Here is a 19195-nt window from a genome sequence, read left to right on the forward strand (position 1 = left end):
GTTTATAGGACATTTCGTTAGCAATTGGAGAATGTCAAAAACTTTGACTATTCAAAGGGAGAAGGAGACACTAAGGAGTTCATGCGCCATTTTGTCAATGCCACTTTAGAGATTCAAAACTTGGATCACGGGGTAGTAGTACCAGCTTTGATGATAGCTCTTCAAGTGGGGGATTTCCTAAATTGTTAGGGAAAAAACTCCCAACCAATATGGGAGAGCTGATGGCATGAACCCAAAAATACATCAATTTGGAAAAGGTGACACCACAAGGAGGAGGAGGACTGATTTGAAAATAAAGGGCTCGAGAGACATGGATGAAGCAACTAAGAGGGGAAAGAGGCAAGAGAATAACAAACAATCTAACAGTCAAATGAGGTAGGACTCACACCTAAGTTCTAATCCTACACTCCCTTGAATGTCTCTCGAGCTCATGTGTTGATGCATATCAGGGAGAAAAACTATGTCTCCTAACCAGGGCCCATTCAGACTCCATCATACAAAATGAGCACCTCAAAATTCTATAGGTTCCATAGAGATCAAGGGCATGACACAAAAGAATGTGTACATTTAAAATATTAAATTGAAGCCCTAATAAGGTGGGGGAACTTGTAAAAATTTATAAAAAGGAGTGGTCCCCAAGCCGAAGCTCCTAATCGGCAAAAATCTAAGGTCGTGTAAAATGAGGAATGAGTTATGGGGAAATTGCTATGATTTTTCAGAGGACCAGCTAGTGGAGGAGATAGTGGAGAAGCAAAGAAAAGATATGCAAAACAAGTTTTCCTAGTTAAGGATCTCGAACAAAATCGAAAAAAGTTGAGGCAAGATGAGATTTTCACTTTCATAGAAAAGATATGAAAGATGTTCAACAACAACATGATGATGCACTGGTAGTATTAGTACTCGTTTCCAACTATCGGGTAAGAAGGGTATAGATAGATAATAGAAGTTCAACCAATATAATTTTTTGATCTGTTTTGTAAGAAATGAAGATGGGAAGGGAACATTTAAAGCCTATTTCAACACCTTTAGTTGGATTTGGAGGGGACGTGGTCCATCCCTCAGGCACAATCACGCTTCCACTAACAATGGGGACATCTCCATAGCAGGTCACCTTAATGATGAATTTTTTGGTGGTGGACTGTCCTTCCATTTTCAATATAATATTGGAACGTCCTGTTTTCAATGCAACTCGAGTTGTCACTTCTATATATCACCTAAAGGTCAAATTTTCCACCCTAAATGGAGTAGGGGAGATAAAGGGAGATCAGATGGCAGCTCATGATTGATACGTAATGGCCTTGAAGAGTAGAACCAAAGGACAAGAGGCCCTAACAATAGAGGATCTGGATGTGAGGTATGCCGGCCCACAAATCAACACACTAGAAGAGGAGTTAATTTGCATCCCTATAAAGGAAGGTAATAAAAAAAAAATATCTAGGTAGGAGCCCAGTTGTCAGATTCGTTAAAAATAGAATATATGAGATTACTGCATGAGTATGTAGACATCTTTTCCTGTTCTACTGATGATATGTTTAGGAATTGACCTCATAGTTATTCTAGGTGGACCCTAACCATCGCCTGGTAAAACAAAAGAAGAGGAACTTTGCTCTTAAACGAATCAAGGTAATTGACGAGGAGACAATGAAGCTATTTAAAAAGGTAATTTTATCAGGGAGGTCAATTACCCTGAATGGTCCAGCAACATGGTACTAGTAAAAAAGTCAAATGGCGAGTGACGGACCTATATTGATTTTACAGATTTAAATAAAGCTTACCCCAAAGATAGTTTTGCTCTTTCAAGAATTGATCAGTTAATAGACTCCACATCTAGTCACGAGCTTCTGAGTTTTATGGATGCATACTCAGGATATAATCATATCAGCATGCATCCCGAGGATGAAGAAACAACTGCTTTTGTCACTAAAAGAGGACTTTACTGCTATAGAGTACTATCGTTTGGCTTTAAAACGTGGAAGCAGCTTATCAGCGGCTAGTGAACAAGATTTTCAAAGATCACCTGGGAACTACTATGGAAGCTTACGTGGATGACATGCTCGCAAAGATTCTAAGATCTGATGACCATGGGAAAGATTTGAGAAGGACATTTGAATTACTTCATAAGTATGGAATTAAGTTGAATCCAACCAAATATGCATTCGCCATCTCAACAGGGAAGTTTTTTAGGGTTTATAGTGACCCACAGAGGGATAGAGGTGAATCTTAATAAAATCCAAGCCTTGATGGAGACACGTGCTCCATATACTAAGAAAAGGGTACAAGTTCTAACTGGAAGGATAACATCTCTAAGCATGTTTATTGCTTGTTCAGGGGATAAAATTTTTGTCATTATTTAAGGTACTCCGCAAGGCAGGAAAATTTAAATGGGGAGAAGAGCAGGATAAAGCCTTTACACAGTTAAAATAGTACCTCGCCTCACCACCATGTTGACCAAGGCAGTTGTCGAAGAAGACCTGTATTTGTACTTGGACTTTACGTATTGTGCAATAGGTTTAGTCTTGGTTTGGGAAGAAGGCTGACAACACAAAACAATATATTACACTAGAAAGGTGCTATGGGGGGCAGAGATCACCCACTCACCAGTGGAAAATGCTGCCTTTGCTGTCGTGTGCACAACTAGGAAGCTAAGGCCTTACTTCCAAGCACACCAGGTTACCATCTTGACCAACATGCCTTTAAGACAAACCCTCCAATGTCCAAAGTTGTCGAGAAGAATGATGAAGTGGTTAGTCGAATTGGCAGAATTTGACATCCATTATAAACCTAGGGCCACGATCGAAGCACAAGTTTTAGTTGACTTGATCATTGAGCAAACTTTTGAAAACCTAGAAAATACGAAAGTTTGAATGCTCCATATGGATGGATCCTTAAATGGAACAAGAGGTGGAGCAAGTTTGATTCTTAGAGCACTAGATGGGTCTGAGGTGCAATATGCACGGAGGTTGGAGTTCACAACAATGAATAATGATGTAGAGTATAAAGCTTTATTGGCAAGATTATGACTTTCAATGTCCCTTAAGGTGAAAAAACTCCAAGTTTGGAGTGACTCACTTGGTGGTAGAATAGGTGAAAGGTGATTTTGAAGCTAAAGACCCAAAGATGAAAAAATACCTAGCAAAAGTATTGGAGTATACCAAGGCATTCTCATAATTCAGCTTTAAGCAGATCCTCGAATTGAGAACGTCAAAGATGACGCACTCTTAAAACTAGCCTTGTATTCAAAGCTAGATTAGGAGAGTGCAATTTTTCTAGAACATATGGGAAACCCGACTTATGAAAAGGTCACTGTGCGGTAACAATAGAAAAAGAAGAAGAAGAAGAAGAAGAAGAAGAAGAGGACTAGAGAAATGCAATTACAAAATACCTATACCTCACACACTAGCAAATGCATTATCCCCCTTAACCAGCCCCTGTTCCTTTGCACAATGAGGCGGTCGACATATTGGGCCCTTTGCCTTAAGCAGTTGAGCAATGGAAGTTCCTAGTGGTTGCCATAGATTACTTTATAAAGTGGGTGGAAGCTAAAGCGTTATCCCACATCATAGAATGGAACATCACCAAGTTTTTCTAGATCTCCGTCATATGTAGGTATGGGATACCTTAGGCTATATTGACAAATCATGGGAGACAATTCGATAACAATTGTTTTAAGGCTTTTTGTTCCGATTTAGGCATAAGAATATTTTTTGCATCAGTGGCGTACCCGCAAAGTAATGAAAGGAGGAGAATATGAATCGTATGATCCTATACAGTTTGAAGACTCGCCTAGAATTGACACAAGGCCGGTGGGTGGAAGAGCTCCCCTTAATAATATAAGCATACCACACAACCCAAAGAACTGCCACTGGAGAGACTCCATTTTTTCTCACCTTTGGAACAGAAGCAATCATGCCAAGAAAGGTAAGAATCCCCTCATGGTGAAGGCAACACTTTGATGAAGAGGGAAACAATGAAGAACTCAAGGCAGAGTTAGATTTGTTGGAAAAGAAGCAGGACTAGGATCATATCAAGATGACAACATACCAATAGAGGGTGGCAAAATACTACAGTGCCCAACTGAAGGCTCGTGCCTTCAAACCAAGAGATTTAGTGTAAGTTGAGGTGTGATCCCAAGAGGGGGGTGAATTGGGTATTTAAAAAATTATACAAAAGCTCAATTAGTTTTTAATATGATTTTTACAAGTGATCTAACTATAATAACCATAGAATTATTAGAAAATAACTATCAATATGCTTAGTTATAAAATATTGTTTGCTTATAATTCCAACAAGTGATTAAACAACACAATGAATATAAAATTCATAGCAAATAAAAATCAATGTCAATATGCTCAAATATGAAAGAGATAAGGAAAAGAGTGACACCAAATTTTTATAAGGTTCGGCGATCCGTGCCTATGTCTTTGTCTCAAGTAACCCGCTGAGGATTTCACTATCCTTCCTTCAAATAGGCGGAGAAGCCTCTCTCTTTTAGTAGGCCAAGAAGCCTTTTACAAACCCTCCTTCAATAGGCGGAGTCACCTCTCTCCTTTCCTTAGGTGGAGTAGCCTCTCTCCTTTGCTAAGGTGAAGTAGCCTCTCTCCTTCACTAGGCAGAGTCACCTCTCTCCTACAATATGTGGAGAAACCTCTCAAGCAAAAATACCCTTTTGCTTGTCAACAATTCAATCCCAGAACTGTCAGAATACAAAAAGTATTCAAATAGAGTTGTACAATAATAACTCTTTGAATAGAGTAGATACGTACACAAATAAAACTCTAATACACTCATAAAAGAAGATTGCAATGAAGCTCAAAAGTTTAGTTAAGGTATTCTGGTTTTTGAAAAGAAATGAACTTGAAAAATGAACTCATAAAAACTTTCAGCTAAGAACGGTGTTAATCTCAATTGATATTCTATAATCAGTGTATAAGACCTGTTTAGGGTTAGCTATTTATATCAACCCTTGAATTATAGCTATTGGCATGTTTAATTGCTTGATAAATTGGAATATTTGGAGATTTTATTGTTGTTACGAAACTTATCGTGAACGCTTCGGTCGATTGAACTTTGTATTTGATTGCCCGAACCAATTAAATCTAGAATTTCCAAACTAGTAGTAGTCATTCTGTTGACTGAACCCTGAGGTTCGATCGCCTAAACCAATTGTGTCTGGAAATTAAAAATGTCAGTAGCCATTCGACTAACTGAACCCTGAGGTTTAGCCACCCGAACTTCCTGATGCCAGACTAGTGTTTTGACTATGCATTCGGTCAATTGAGCACTTTACCTTAGGTGCCCGAACTTCCTGAAATTAAAATTCCTTTATATTTTTCATTTCAAAAATGATTTTAGTCTTTCTAAATAACTTTTGACTTTTGTAAAAATATTTTTCAAGATATTTGAAAATAATTAAGGTCCAACTAAGTTACCTAAGAGCTTCGTCACATAATTCAACTAAGATGTACCTACATGAATCCTAATTTGAAATATACAAAAATAAATTATTCAAGTGTTCATGTCTTTAGGTTTGGTCTTCATACAAGCTTCATGACAATAGTTATCTTTCATTGTCTTATATGCTTCATGGCTTTCCACTTTGCATCGTTCATTGTACTTTAAGATCTTAATACTTGTATACACACTTAATGGCACAATTAGATGCCTTGGTTTGTCATTATCAAAACTGGATTCAGTCTTGTTAGTGATGACTCCTTGAAATGCACTATTTTAGGCCCCCATTTACCTTTTTTATACTTATTTATCTTGTATGTAACCCTTTTTAACATAGTTCGGAGTTATGCAAGGTTTATTCTTGTTTCAAGAAATACAGGTTAAAACCGAGGAGTTAGGCATTATGAGAAGCCAAGGGAGTACTTGGGATATTCAAAGCTCAAACCAGATGTTCAGCTAAGCTCCCGAAGCCTTAACACATCAAATGAGAAAGGATTATGTTCGACCATGTGGTGCGACCAGCAACACAAGGGGCGACCAAATCATAAGCTGCTGACTCCAAGGTTCGGACTGAAGAAGAAATGCTTCAAGGTTTGACCAAGTGACCCTCAAGGGAAACCAGGTCGAGACACTGAAGCTAACTAAGCCAGAGATACCGAGAGTCTTGACCAACAACTCAACCAGAGGGACCATGAAGGGCGACCAAACCGAGTTCCTGAGATTTCCTAAAGATCGAGATCCTGCAAGTCTCGACCATCAACTCGACCAACAAGACCCAATGGTGCGACTAGGTCGAAAGGATCTTAAGTTGAATTCTTGATTTCTCGAAAACCTCAACCAGGGCATGACCAAGGGAAAACAAGGGTGCAACTTGGTCGACAGCGACAATTTTCTGCGCGAGATTTGCTGCAAACTTTCCTATTTTGAAATTCAAACCTTGTACGCCCTAATGGGTATAAATAGTAGCTTCAAAGATCTTCTTAGGGTTCCTTTTTGGTCTGTCTTAGGTTAGTGATAGACTTAAGACATCATTGAGAGCCACTTAGAGTAGATTTTAGAATAGATTTTAATACTTGTTCTGGTTTGTGCATGAATTATTCGAAGGCCTGTGACAACCAGCGAAACTCTTGTGCTTTCTGCGTAGATTAGATAATTGTTCAGTTGTAGCTCCAGTCGTTAGTGACAGAAAATTTGAATACAAAGGAATGATATTTTACTTGCTTTCATCTTTACTGGTTTCATTTACTTGCTTTCCTTTACTGCTTTTCTTAACATGCTTGGATTGTGATGAAGTCTTAGGGATAGGATAGCACTACTATCAATTTAGTCAGATATACGTAGTAGGCTATGGATACTAAAAAGGTTTTGTGTGGTCGCTGAGATAGGGTATACCCTGGTTCCCGATCGTGCACCAGAAGATTGATGCACCCTTGCTACCCTATGCCCTCGAACGGTTCCTTTCACCATCTAGCCTAATACGGATAGTTGATCAAACGTAGTTTACGCACATGACATGCTAAGTTGGATTCATAATTGAGCACTAATTTGTAGGAGTAGAGTTAATATAAACTTTACATGCTTTTCAGTAGGATTGTTAGAAAACCTAATCAAAGTCTCTTCTTTTTACTTTCTTTTACACAAAGTTTTAGTAAACTAGATTGTAAGTGGTTCATAACTGCATTTGAGTCCCTGTGGATTGATACTTGACTTTCTCACTTTCTATAGAACTTAGGATTAGTTAGGTTTTATAAATTGTATTTTTGGTAGTTGAGAACCCAAGTTTTAGCGATCCTACCAAATTTTGACGTCATTGCCGGGGACTAGGTTACGATTATTAGCCAACTTCTAGTTTGGAGTATTATTGCTTTGTTTTTCTTTCATTTTTGTTTTTCTTTTACATATTGAAGTCTTGAATATGTGTGCTTTAAGTGTGTATGCTAGGTGTACGTTCTATGGATCCTAAACTAGTGCCTATAGACCCAAAGATTGATAGATCCTAGAGGTCCATTAAGAAACCCACCTCTAATCCCGAGTTTGCTGAGTCATCCAAACCCAAAATGATGGCCAAACGTAATCCAATTCCTGCTGTTCAAAATCTAGAACCCCAAGCTCCCCACCAACCTGTGGTAGTAGAGCAACCACTTAGGCCTCTTAGGGACTACGTTGTACCCAACACCTACACCTTGCCATCTTGCATCCGATATCCGGATGTCCAGGAGGCACAATTTGAGATAAAGAGTTCTATCATCTTGATGCTTCCCAATTTTTATGGAAATTCAAACGAAAATCCTTATAAGCATCTGGATGAATTTCTCGAGATATGTTCCACCATCCGCATCCATAATTTTGATGATGATGCCCTCAGCTAAAGGTTTTTCCCATTCTCTCTGAAGGATAAGTCCAAATATTGGTTGATGTCCTTAGAGCTGAACTTGGTGACCAACTGGGCCACCATGTAGTGTGAGTTTTTGAAAAAGTACTTACCAATTGGGAATACTAACCATCTTAGGAGAGTCATTACTAGTTTCTCACAGTTAAATGGAAAACTATTTTTTGAGACGTAAGAGCGCTTTAGGGACCTATTACATAAATGCCCACACCATTAGGTCCCTAAATGGCAATTAGTTTAGACCTTCTACTAAGGATTAGCTGAACGAGATAAGTCAATGGTAGATGCTTCTTGTGGAGGTACTTTCCTTACCAAACATGAGAAAGAGGCCTAGGTTCTCTTCGAGAACCTAGCCGAGAATTCTCAGCAGTATGTTGTTGTTGCTCGTAGACCATTTGAACCCTCCACTTCCAAATCTAAGGGAGTCTACGAGTTAGCCACATGCCATGACCTTACACCCACACTGCACACCATAGTTCAAAAGCTAGATACATATGCAACATACCTGGTAAGCGGCATGATGAGCAACAGAGCTAAAGGCTTGGGGGAGCATCATCTTTAGCTCATAGATTCATCTTCTAGAAGTATGGCATGTTGGAGGGTAGCACTAGAGATGACCGGATCATGTAGTCTTGACCCCTCGGTTACAGCAGCTAAGGGTGGCAATACAGGAGCCTTAGAAATATTGTGCACCTAGGAGGTCTCGCCTTGAGAAGTCTTCTTCTTGATGCCGCCTTTCCTTTTCTTATTTTTGGCGACTATTTTTTCAAATTTAGTCCAATTCTTGTCTGTAAAATGGGAAATGGAAGTTAATATATATATAAAGGTGTAAATCCAAAATTATGAAAAATTAAGCAACAAGAGTGGGTGGAATAGGGCTAAATCCGTAGTGCACGATATTTTCCTCCTTTAGCAACTCATGCAAGGCATGATTCCTTGACGAGCCCCATGACGGAGTTCCACAATAATTGCTTGCTCTATTGGTGATAAATTGGGGAGTAGGTGGCATTGGTGGTTTGGGCAAGTTAGAGGAATAAATGTCAAGCATAAAAGCAGAATATAAGGGAGGTGATGTGCAAAAAAGTAGGAAAGTGAGCACTGCACACTAGGAATGGCCCATCTGATAAGCGATGCTCATAAGGCTACAATATAAGCACAATTGATAAGCACTACTCATGAGGCAACCCAAGAGTAAGCTCAACTTACTAGGAAAGGCCAATATGATGAGCCTTGCTTATAAGGCTCGAAGACATGCCCACTTGGTGAGCATAGCTCATGAGACAACCCAGAAGTGAGCATCGCTCACCAATTATGGCCCATTTGATGAGCACTGCTCACAAGGTTCGAAGACATGACCAACTAATGAGCATTGCTCATAAAGTAACCTAAGTGTGAGCACTGCTCACCAGAAATGGCCCATCCAATGAGCACTGCTTACGAGGCCCAAAGACATACCCGCTTGATGAGCACAACTCATGAGGCAACCCAAGAGTGAACAAAACTCACCAATTATAACTCATCTAATGAGCACCGCTCATAAGGCCCAAAAACATACTCAACTGATGAGCACTGTTGACTTTATAGGTCACGCCCAGTTTTGATTATGACAAATACTCATTGTATCTAATGAGTGTTTGAGACTTTGTGAAGGAACCTAAAATTGTCAAGATCAAGATGCATGTAAAGCAAATGAAACTTGAAGACCAATTCATGTTTATAATTGTAATACATATTCAATTGTGTAATTGGTCTGTAATAGTAATTAGGACTTTACCTGTAATAATCATCACACACATCACATGCATGGTCAAATAGGTAAGCTCAGGCCAAAAATGAATCGTAACTAAAACTGCACCTAGAAAAGACCTAAGACACTCACCCTTGCACTCACATATGTTAGGCACAATGAATAGGGTGCTTGTGAATCAAAATAGGACCGAAATGCACACTTTGTGCACTTTCGGTTGACCGACCCATGCAGTTTATTCTGCCCCGGTCGACCGAATCCGGCCTGGGCCAACAAATTGACCTCGTCCTAGTCAACCAAACTGTATAGTTCAATTAGCCCCCGGTCGACCGAACCTCCTAAGAGTCAAACATTTGACTACCTGGTCGACCGAGCCCAAATTGTAATCCAACTGTTTGGTTAACCGAAGGTCCTCGGGAGAAATCCCAACGGTCTGGTCGACCGAATCACCCAGTTCAATCAGTCTGGTCGACCGAACCGAGATAAAACTGAAAAATCACGTCGGACATGTACGTCCGGTTGACCGAGTCCCAAGTTCAAAAACAAGTAGGTCGACCGAGCCATATGAACTTTGGTCGACCGAAAGGTTTCTGGTCAATCGTGTCTCTCGGGTTGCCCTGAAATTTTTACCGTGGTTAATTCTTTAAAACAGGGTTAAAATAATAAAAACATCATTAATCTTTTCTAATAATCCCAACTTGTCCCCAACGGTTATAATTCTTGGGGTGTCTATAAATACCCCTTTCATTTGGGAAAATTAGTAACTTGATTAGCTGACAAAATCCAAAATTTTATCTCAAGCAAAATATTCTCTACCACTCATACTCTTTCTCAAAATCACTCAAACTTACCTTCTCAAGCTCTTAAATCTTCTGTAAGTGTCTTGAGTGTTTTTGTAATTAGGTTTGCTTTCTCATTGCTTGTGATTGAATTGATTTTCATTGAGAGCTAAACTTAAGTGTTCTTAGGGGGCTTTGCTCAGAAGCCTATCCTAGGAAGACTTGTCCAAGCTTCTAAGTGTTGCACTCATATTGCAATATCTTAGGAAGCTTGTACTTGTTTTTGGGTTGCAAAATCGTTTTCAAACTTACTCAAATATCTTGTAGGATTTACATTGATATATTTGTGAAAAGATATTTGTGTTTGTGATAGTAATCTTTGTTGCAATATTTATTCACGTACACATCATTTTTTGAATACAAAGACTATCTTTTGCAAACCGAGCATATACATCATCTACTATTTACGTGATTGATATATCCTTCAGACTGATACATTTGAAACTTGCTTGACATCTTTGTGTGAATCTATTGATTGAATAACTTGAGATACAAAGACTGCTTGTTGACACTCTCACACACTCATTACACAGATAGAAAATACATTTGAGAGTTGAACTATTAGACCACATTGAGCTTCCATATTAAATCATCTTGTAGTGTATGTGATTGAGCGCATTTGAGTGCATATCTGCTTTACGTGAAAGCACTTTATCTATACCATTTGATTGTAAAATTTGAATGTTTCCAGGCGTGGCCTGAGGGGACGGTAATCTATCTCGGTAAGGATTATTGTAGGTTGAGGTCAGCCTTGTACTAATTGACCTGGTTTGTATAGGTGCCGCTCCACCCGTTTAAGTGAGCAAGTTATAGTGGTAATCCTTGTGCTTGTTAGCCAAGGCTGGGACTTAGGCAATTGGCCAAACTTTGATAACATTCCTGCGTGTCACTCTTACTTTACTATCTTCTAGTGCATGTGTGATTCATTAAATTGATTTATTTACTTTCTCGTAAGCATTTTCATTACTTGCACTAGATTGTCCATAGGGTTGTGAATATACTGGTATTAGGAGATTAACTTAGGGATTAAATTTTAAACACACCAATTCACCCCCCCTCTTGGGATCACGGTAAAGCTAACAATTGGTATCAGAGCCATGCAGCATAGACTAGTTGTTATTTTTCTAAAAGATCAATCATGGCTCATAGCTTCGTGACCCCTTTCCCTTAGGGACCATCTTCCACACGACATCCTATTTTCAGTAGTGTCAATTACACCTTTTGGAAACAGAGGATGCGCATCTATCTTCAGAATACTGATTGGAAGGTGTGGAGGATTGTCTCTAAGGGAAACTATGTCCCTACGAAAACTGAGGGTACAACTAGGGTTCCTAAGACTAAGGATGAATATGATGATGATGATATAAAAGCTTTTAGTCGTAATGCCACTGCCATAAATATTTTATACTGTAGTTTTGATGTAAATGAATTTAATAGGATTATGACATGTTCTACTGCAAAAGAAATATGGGATAAGTTAGAGGTCACATATGAGGCTACTAAAGATATGAAAGACAGTAGGATAGACATGTTAACCAGTGAGTATGAGGCCTTTAGGATGAACGTAGGTGAGTCCATTTAGAGCATGTACACTAGATTTACACACATCATAAACTCACTGCATGCATTAGGAAACACTTGTCCCATATATGAGATGATTAGGAAGATCCTTAGAGGCTTATCTCCTGTTTGGGAAGCCAAGGCTACGACCATTGCTGAGGGTAGGGACCTTAAGGCCATGACCATAGATGAATTGATAAGTTCCTTGATTACTTATGAATTGTCCATAAATAAAAGACTTAATGAGCATAATAGGGTTAACAAAGTGACTGCAATGAAAGCATCTAATAACACATATAATGAGTGTAGTGAGTCTGACACTGAAGATGAAATGGTCATGCTAACCAAAAAAGTTATCAGATTTTTTAGGAAGAACAGGAAGCCATTTAAAAAATATATAGACTCTACTAATGAGAAGGGAGAGTCTAGCAAAAGAAAATAAAAATCAAAAGCTCCTACGTGCTATAATTGCAACAAGGTGGGGCACATCAAACCCGATTGCCCACTGCTGAAAAAGGAGGCTAAGAAAAAAAAGAAAGCCATGAAGGCTGGGACTTCCTGAGACAAACTTAGCAGCAGCGACTCAGAATCAGACCACAGCGACTCGGAGGTCGCTAATATGTGCTTGATGGCACACAAGAATGAGATATTGTCTTCTAGCTCATTATCTTCACATTGTTCATCTGATGATTATGATTCTGATTGCATGCCTACATTTAGAGAGTTGCAATTTGAATATGTTCGTGTATTTAAACTGTTAGGCAAAATGACTAAATAAAATAATGATTTGAAAAAGAAATGCGAAAATTGGTCACAATTGTTTAATATGGTAAAAACCTCTTATGCTTCCATTTAAAAAGTAAAAGATATTAAAATTGTTGAGCTTGAGAGAAAATTGGATGATAGCTCCAAAATCATTTTTAAATTCACCGAGGGCAAATGCAACTTTAAAAGACTACTTGGTGCCCAAAGAAACTCCTTAAGTAAAGAGGGCCTTGGTTTTAATGGTGTTGAAAATGTTAGACGACCAGATCTTTACTTAGGACATTTTACACGTGAGTCAAAATCCTATATTCCTCCTAAAGAACCTAAGTGTAGATTAAAATGCTTTAAATGTAAACAAATTGGTCACATTCAGTTTGATTGTACACTTAGGAATAGGCATGCTAGAATTAGGAAAGTATAGATGGTTAAGGGAGATCCGGCCACAAACCCCCGTGGACCCAACAAAATTTGGGGACCAGCATTAGTTACTTAGCTTATTTTGTAGGTATGCCTAAGATTGTCCTCCTCCAAGGACCGGTGGTACTTAGATTGTAACGTCCTCAAAATTCTTACCATTTTTTTTTTATATGTATGTATAACCACGTCAACACCTAAGTAGTGGAAATACAAATCATACAACCATTTACATATATACTATACAATACCAGAATCCAGTATATACAAGCCACAACCATACAAAAATAAACCCCTCCAGCATCATCTATCTCAAAAATACAAAACCCTGTCATAACTCACCCTACAACCAGGGTAATCTCGTAAACTTCCTATCCGCAAGCCTAATCTGCTCGCATAGTTGGCTCACCTGAAAAATGTTAAAGTAATGGGGTGAGTCGACGCTCAGTAAGAGGAAATATGCTAGTACTAGTGTGTGCCGGCTGAGTTAAATAATTAAAACACTGAAATAATACTGTAATATGAGAAAACTGATAAACCAAACAGAATATATCTATCTACCATGTAATCTTTAAAATATGACTGAGTATCCGAGTTTACTATCTGAAGGTACTGCTAATATTATAATAATATAAGTTGCTGTTATATGATATATATGTACATAGGAACTTCTACTATACCCTGGGATTTGTATATCATGATATATCCCCTCATGATAGGGTTGTGCGGCCCGTAGGCTGGACTTACTCTGGTTGGCCCTCCAGGTAAGTCAATCTTTATCATCCGCCAATCTATGATGAGCTATGTAGATCCTGGCCCATTGCAATCACTCCGGGCTATCGCAAACCTCTGTCATCGTCTAATCGGCTACCTCAACCCAGCATGCTGGGGAGACTGCAAATCTCTTCTAGCACGGTTAGACAGAATCCATATGCTATCTAAGTCAAGTGGTCGTGTCTGAAACTAGCAACGGTACCGTGCTTTGCTGTAATTATATCTGTCTGTAATTTCCACAGGGATCTGATATCGTGTAATACTGTATACATATATATATATATATATATATATATATGATATATACTCACTTTGCTTCTTTTAACATGATTTCAAAAACAACCATAACACTATATTTCTGAGTTATATTATCTAAGATATCTGACAATTATGTGTATGATATCTATGTGCTCTGTATATAATATCTATATGCTCTGTATATAATATCTGTATACTCTGTATATCTGCTATAACATCTTGATGCTATCACTGTATAATCTGTCTGAGTGTTATGGTCTAGAAATCATGTTTTTGTCTGAAAATACTGTAAGTCTCATTCATTTCTAATATTCTGAAATATCTGAATATCTGCATATCTGAAATACTGTAAAATCTATATATATATATATATATATATATGTATGTATATATATGGTACTATAATAAACTCATGCCACACATTTGAATAAACATAGTTTCATGCTCAATTTCTGTAATTTCTGCTATAAGGTAATATTCATAAATCTCCAGAAAATAATCTGATATACATGCTTGAAACACTTATTCTATCACGCCCCGAACCTGCAGGTGGGTCCCAGGTGTGAATTTGAGTAACCTAACTTGTCTCTGTATCAATTTAAACGTACATGATACAATACAAATAGAGGGTCCGACCCCGTGGGGTGAATAGATGCCAACATACATACACACAAACATCCATACTCATCCAAAATACGCAGCGGAATATGGTCTTTTATACAAAACAATATCATTCCAGAGTCTATACAAGTTAGGATATACATTTCCATAATACAGAACATACCCCAAGTGTCTACAAAAACCATCCCGATAGCATGGATACCAAAACTCGTACATAAATAGGTACTAGCAGTAGCTACGACACGCCTTGCTTCTAGACGCTAGGATCCTACTTACGACTACCTGAAGGACCTGAAAACATTGTACGTACATTCGGGGTGAGACACCTCTCAGTAGGCAAGATAACAAGTTATATCAGTGTGTGGCATATCGGTGTTATTTTACATACTTCATAACACTATAAAATAATATACAGTTCGAAACATTTCCATACAGTTCCATACATATACATACAGTTCCATACAGTTTCAGTATTTTCACAAAAACCATTCCAGTACATATGATACCCAAAACATACGGTCAGTGTTGTCACACTAGTTCGCAACTACACAAGGTCACCTCATCTCACAGCGATTACATTGCTACACACACAACTACACTGCGACGACTAAGGCCCAATAGTGATTACATTGCTCCATACGCAACTACACAAGGTCACCTCGTCTCATAGTGATTACATTGCTACACACGCAACTATGCTGCAACAACCGAGGCCCACAGTGATTACATTGCTACATACGCAACTATACAAGGTCACCTAGTCTCACAACAATTACATTGCTACGTACGCAACTACGATGCGACGACTTAGGCCCAATAGTGATTACATTGGTCCATACGCAACTACACAAGGTTACCTCCTCTCACAACATTTACATTGCTACACATGCAACTACACTGCGACGACTGAGGCCCACAATGATTACATTACTACATACGCAACTACACAACGTCACCTAGTCCCACAACGATTACATTGCTACGTACGCAACTACGATGCGACAACTCAGGCCCATAGTGATTACATTGCTACATACAGTGTAGAACACACCCTTCGATGACCAGCTAAAACATACTGGTGATATTTCACACCCTGGATATAGAGTCGGCCACTCTCACCCACAGTAGTTAATCAATACATAACTGTTTTACAAATCCCTAGAATCATTTTGGAACTTACCTTCCTATACATTTCAGCGTACGGTAATTAGCCGCCACATAGCTGTTTTACAAATACCTGGAACAAATACATACAACCATACATACCACACTTATTTGGTTTACGGCAATCATATAGTTTACAAATTCAAGTATACAGTTTATGCAAATATGGATTACAGTCACCTCAATAATACAGTTTTAGCGTAACCAACAGTTTTCCCAAACAAAGTAGAGACGATAACCAAAATCCCCAATTTTCCCGAAAATTGTAACCCTAAAATCTCGCATTTTTACCTGATAGATTTCCCTAAATAAGTTACCAAAACATACATACGATCATAGTCTACAAGCTTACCGATCATGATTTCGAAAATAAACTAATATAAACAGAATCCCCTTACCTTAACCCAAATTCCAACTACGCACTCTACGGTCCCCAGAACTACGAACCAAGACTCCAAAACCTACAATCCACAGTACAATATAGGCTCACAATCTGTACTACTACACATATACTGACTTCGAAATGAAAATCGAGCCTTACCTCGATTTTAGCCTGAAACCCAAAAATCGCTCGAAACGAGATTCCGATCTGCTGGAAGCGTAGAGAATCCTTCACTGATCCTCGTAGTAACTTTGGATTTGCAAATCAGGGGACAAATGGTGAAGAAATCGAAGAGAGAGAGAGAGAGAGAGAGAGAGAGAGAGAGCTTCGAGTTCTAGAGAGAGAGAAAGGATTTCCAAAACTTAGCAACTAAGCAACCCCAAAAGATCTTTTAAAGGCCTTTGACCCGGGTGGATTCATCGACGAATTGGCGTCCTCGTCGACGAATCCGCCACTAGCTTCGTCGACGAGTTGATGGCTTTGTCGACAAGCTAGCTATTTCAATTTTTCCTCTGAACCTCTCAGCATTCCCTTGTTAACGAGCTTCTGAGTTTCGTCAACGAGAAGCCTTCAACCTTCGTCGACGAATGATGGACTTGTCGACGAAGTCTGTACAATTACCTTTTTACCCTTCTTTTACACAATTAACCCATATATCACGGTTCAGGTTCTTACAACCTCCCCTCCTTAAAAAAATTTCGTCCCCAAAATTTGCAATCTCTCATTACAAACACATTCATACTACGACATACATACATACTCTGAGATGAAACGGCGGCCGTTATTATGCGGCCCCTCTACGATACATGCATACTCTAAAGAATATGGCGGCCATTTATATGCAACCCCATCACGATACATACAAACACACTCTAGAGAATGCGGCCATTTATACGCAGCCCCGTTACGATACATACATACATTCCCTCACTTATGGCGGAGGAATACCGTGGTTACATACATACACGGTCTCAGGAGCTTATAATACAATAGGACTCTCCTAGAGACTAACCACTAAATACAATACGATAATAAAGGTTTACATACATACATACTTACATACTCATACCACCCTCCTATCCAAGTACTACTCAGAACAACTACGGATACTTCTGGCATATTTTCGTTTCCAGTTCCCAAGAAGCTTCCTCAACCTTGTGGTTTCGCAAAAATACCTTCACCAACGGTATTTCTTTGGTACGAAGCTTATGAATTTTATGGTCCAACACCTTAATAGGTATTTCCTCATACGCTAAAGTATCTTCAATTTCCAACTCACCATAACTTATAACATGAGATGGATCCAACACATACCTTCTCAGCATGGATACATGAAATACATCGTGGACCCTTGAGAGTGCTGGGCGTAGTGCAACTCTGTAGGCTACCGGACCTACTCGCTCAATGACCTCGAATGGTCCGATATACCTTAGGCTTAACTTGCCCTTCCTTCTGAATCTCATCACTCCCTTCATTGAAGCGATTCTAAGGAATACTTTACCCCCTACCTCGAACTCCAACTCCCGGTTGCGAACATCCGCGTAACTCTTCTACCGACTCTGAGCCGATCTAATCCTCTCTCGGATCAAACCTACCTTCTCAGACGCCTGTTGCACGAGTTCAGGTCCTAAAACCTAACGTTCACCGACCTCATCCCAATACAAAGGAGATCGTCACCTTCGCCCATACAAAGCCTTGAATGGTGCCATCCCTATACTAACCTGGAAGCTATTGTTATAGGCAAACTCCACTAGTGGCAGAAACTGAATCCAACTACCACCGAAGTCCAATACGCAAGCCCGTAACATATCCTCCAAGATCTGTATTGTCCTCTCCGAATGTCCATTAGTCTGGGGGTGGAACGCTGTACTGAAAGTAAGCTTCGTCCCCAGTGCTTCCTGTAAGCTCTTCCAAAATCGAGAAGTAAACCTCGGATCTCGATCTGAAATAATGGAGACCAAAACTCCATGCATTCTCACTATCTCATGCACATATAGGTATGCTAGTCTACTCAAAGGGTAACTAACCTTCGTCGGTACAAAGTGAGCAGATTTCGTCAACCTATCCAAAATTACCCAAATAGCATTCTGCCTGTGAAGCGCTGTCGGTAATTCGGTAACAAAGTCCATGGAAATGTGCTCCCATTTCCACACCGGAATAGGCAAAGGTTGCAGTGGCCTCGTCAGCCTCTGATGTTTAACTTTCACCTGCTGACACGTCAGACACTGCTTCACAAACCGATCAATATCCCTCTTCATACCACTCCACCAGAAGGACTCGCGCAAATCCCGATACATCTTTGTACTACCCAGATGTACCATATACAGAGAACGATGCGCTTCCTCTAGAATCTTCTTTTTGATCTCATCGTCGCTTGGAACACACAACCTGGTCCCAAATCTCAACACACCTCTATCAGAGATGTTAAAATCCGTAGCCAAACCCTGCTGCACTTTCTCCACAATCCCAGCTAACTTTGCATCACTAGCCTGTGCCACTTCAATACGCTCAAACAAAGTCGGTTGGATCACTAAGCTAGCAATGAAAGCTTGATGATCACTAGACACCAACTCTACGCCAAGGTTTTCCAGATCCCGTTTAACATGATGCTGAACTACAACTACAGTTACTACTGCATGCTCTGACTTCCGACTCAACGCGTCTGCTACCATATTAGCCTTTCCCGGGTGATAACTGATCGTGCAATTGTAGTCCTTAATTAACTCTAGCCACGGTCTTTGCCTCATATTTAGCTCCTTCTGCGCGAAAAAGTGCCTGAGGCTTTTTTGGTCAGTGAAAATCTCACATTGAACACCATACAGGTAGTGTCG

The 19195-nt window shown here is 39.4% G+C and overlaps 1 non-coding gene across 1 annotated transcript; it reads right to left on the minus strand.

The window, feature by feature from the left end:
• Positions 1-7953: 7953 nt before the first annotated feature.
• Positions 7954-8059, minus strand: LOC131143574 (small nucleolar RNA R71). Its single transcript, XR_009133559.1, has one exon. It is a non-coding gene; the product is annotated as a small nucleolar RNA R71 (small nucleolar RNA).
• Positions 8060-19195: the final 11136 nt, after the last annotated feature.

This window comes from Malania oleifera, chromosome 11, assembly GCF_029873635.1.
Source record: "Malania oleifera isolate guangnan ecotype guangnan chromosome 11, ASM2987363v1, whole genome shotgun sequence".
NCBI lineage: Eukaryota > Viridiplantae > Streptophyta > Magnoliopsida > Santalales > Ximeniaceae > Malania > Malania oleifera.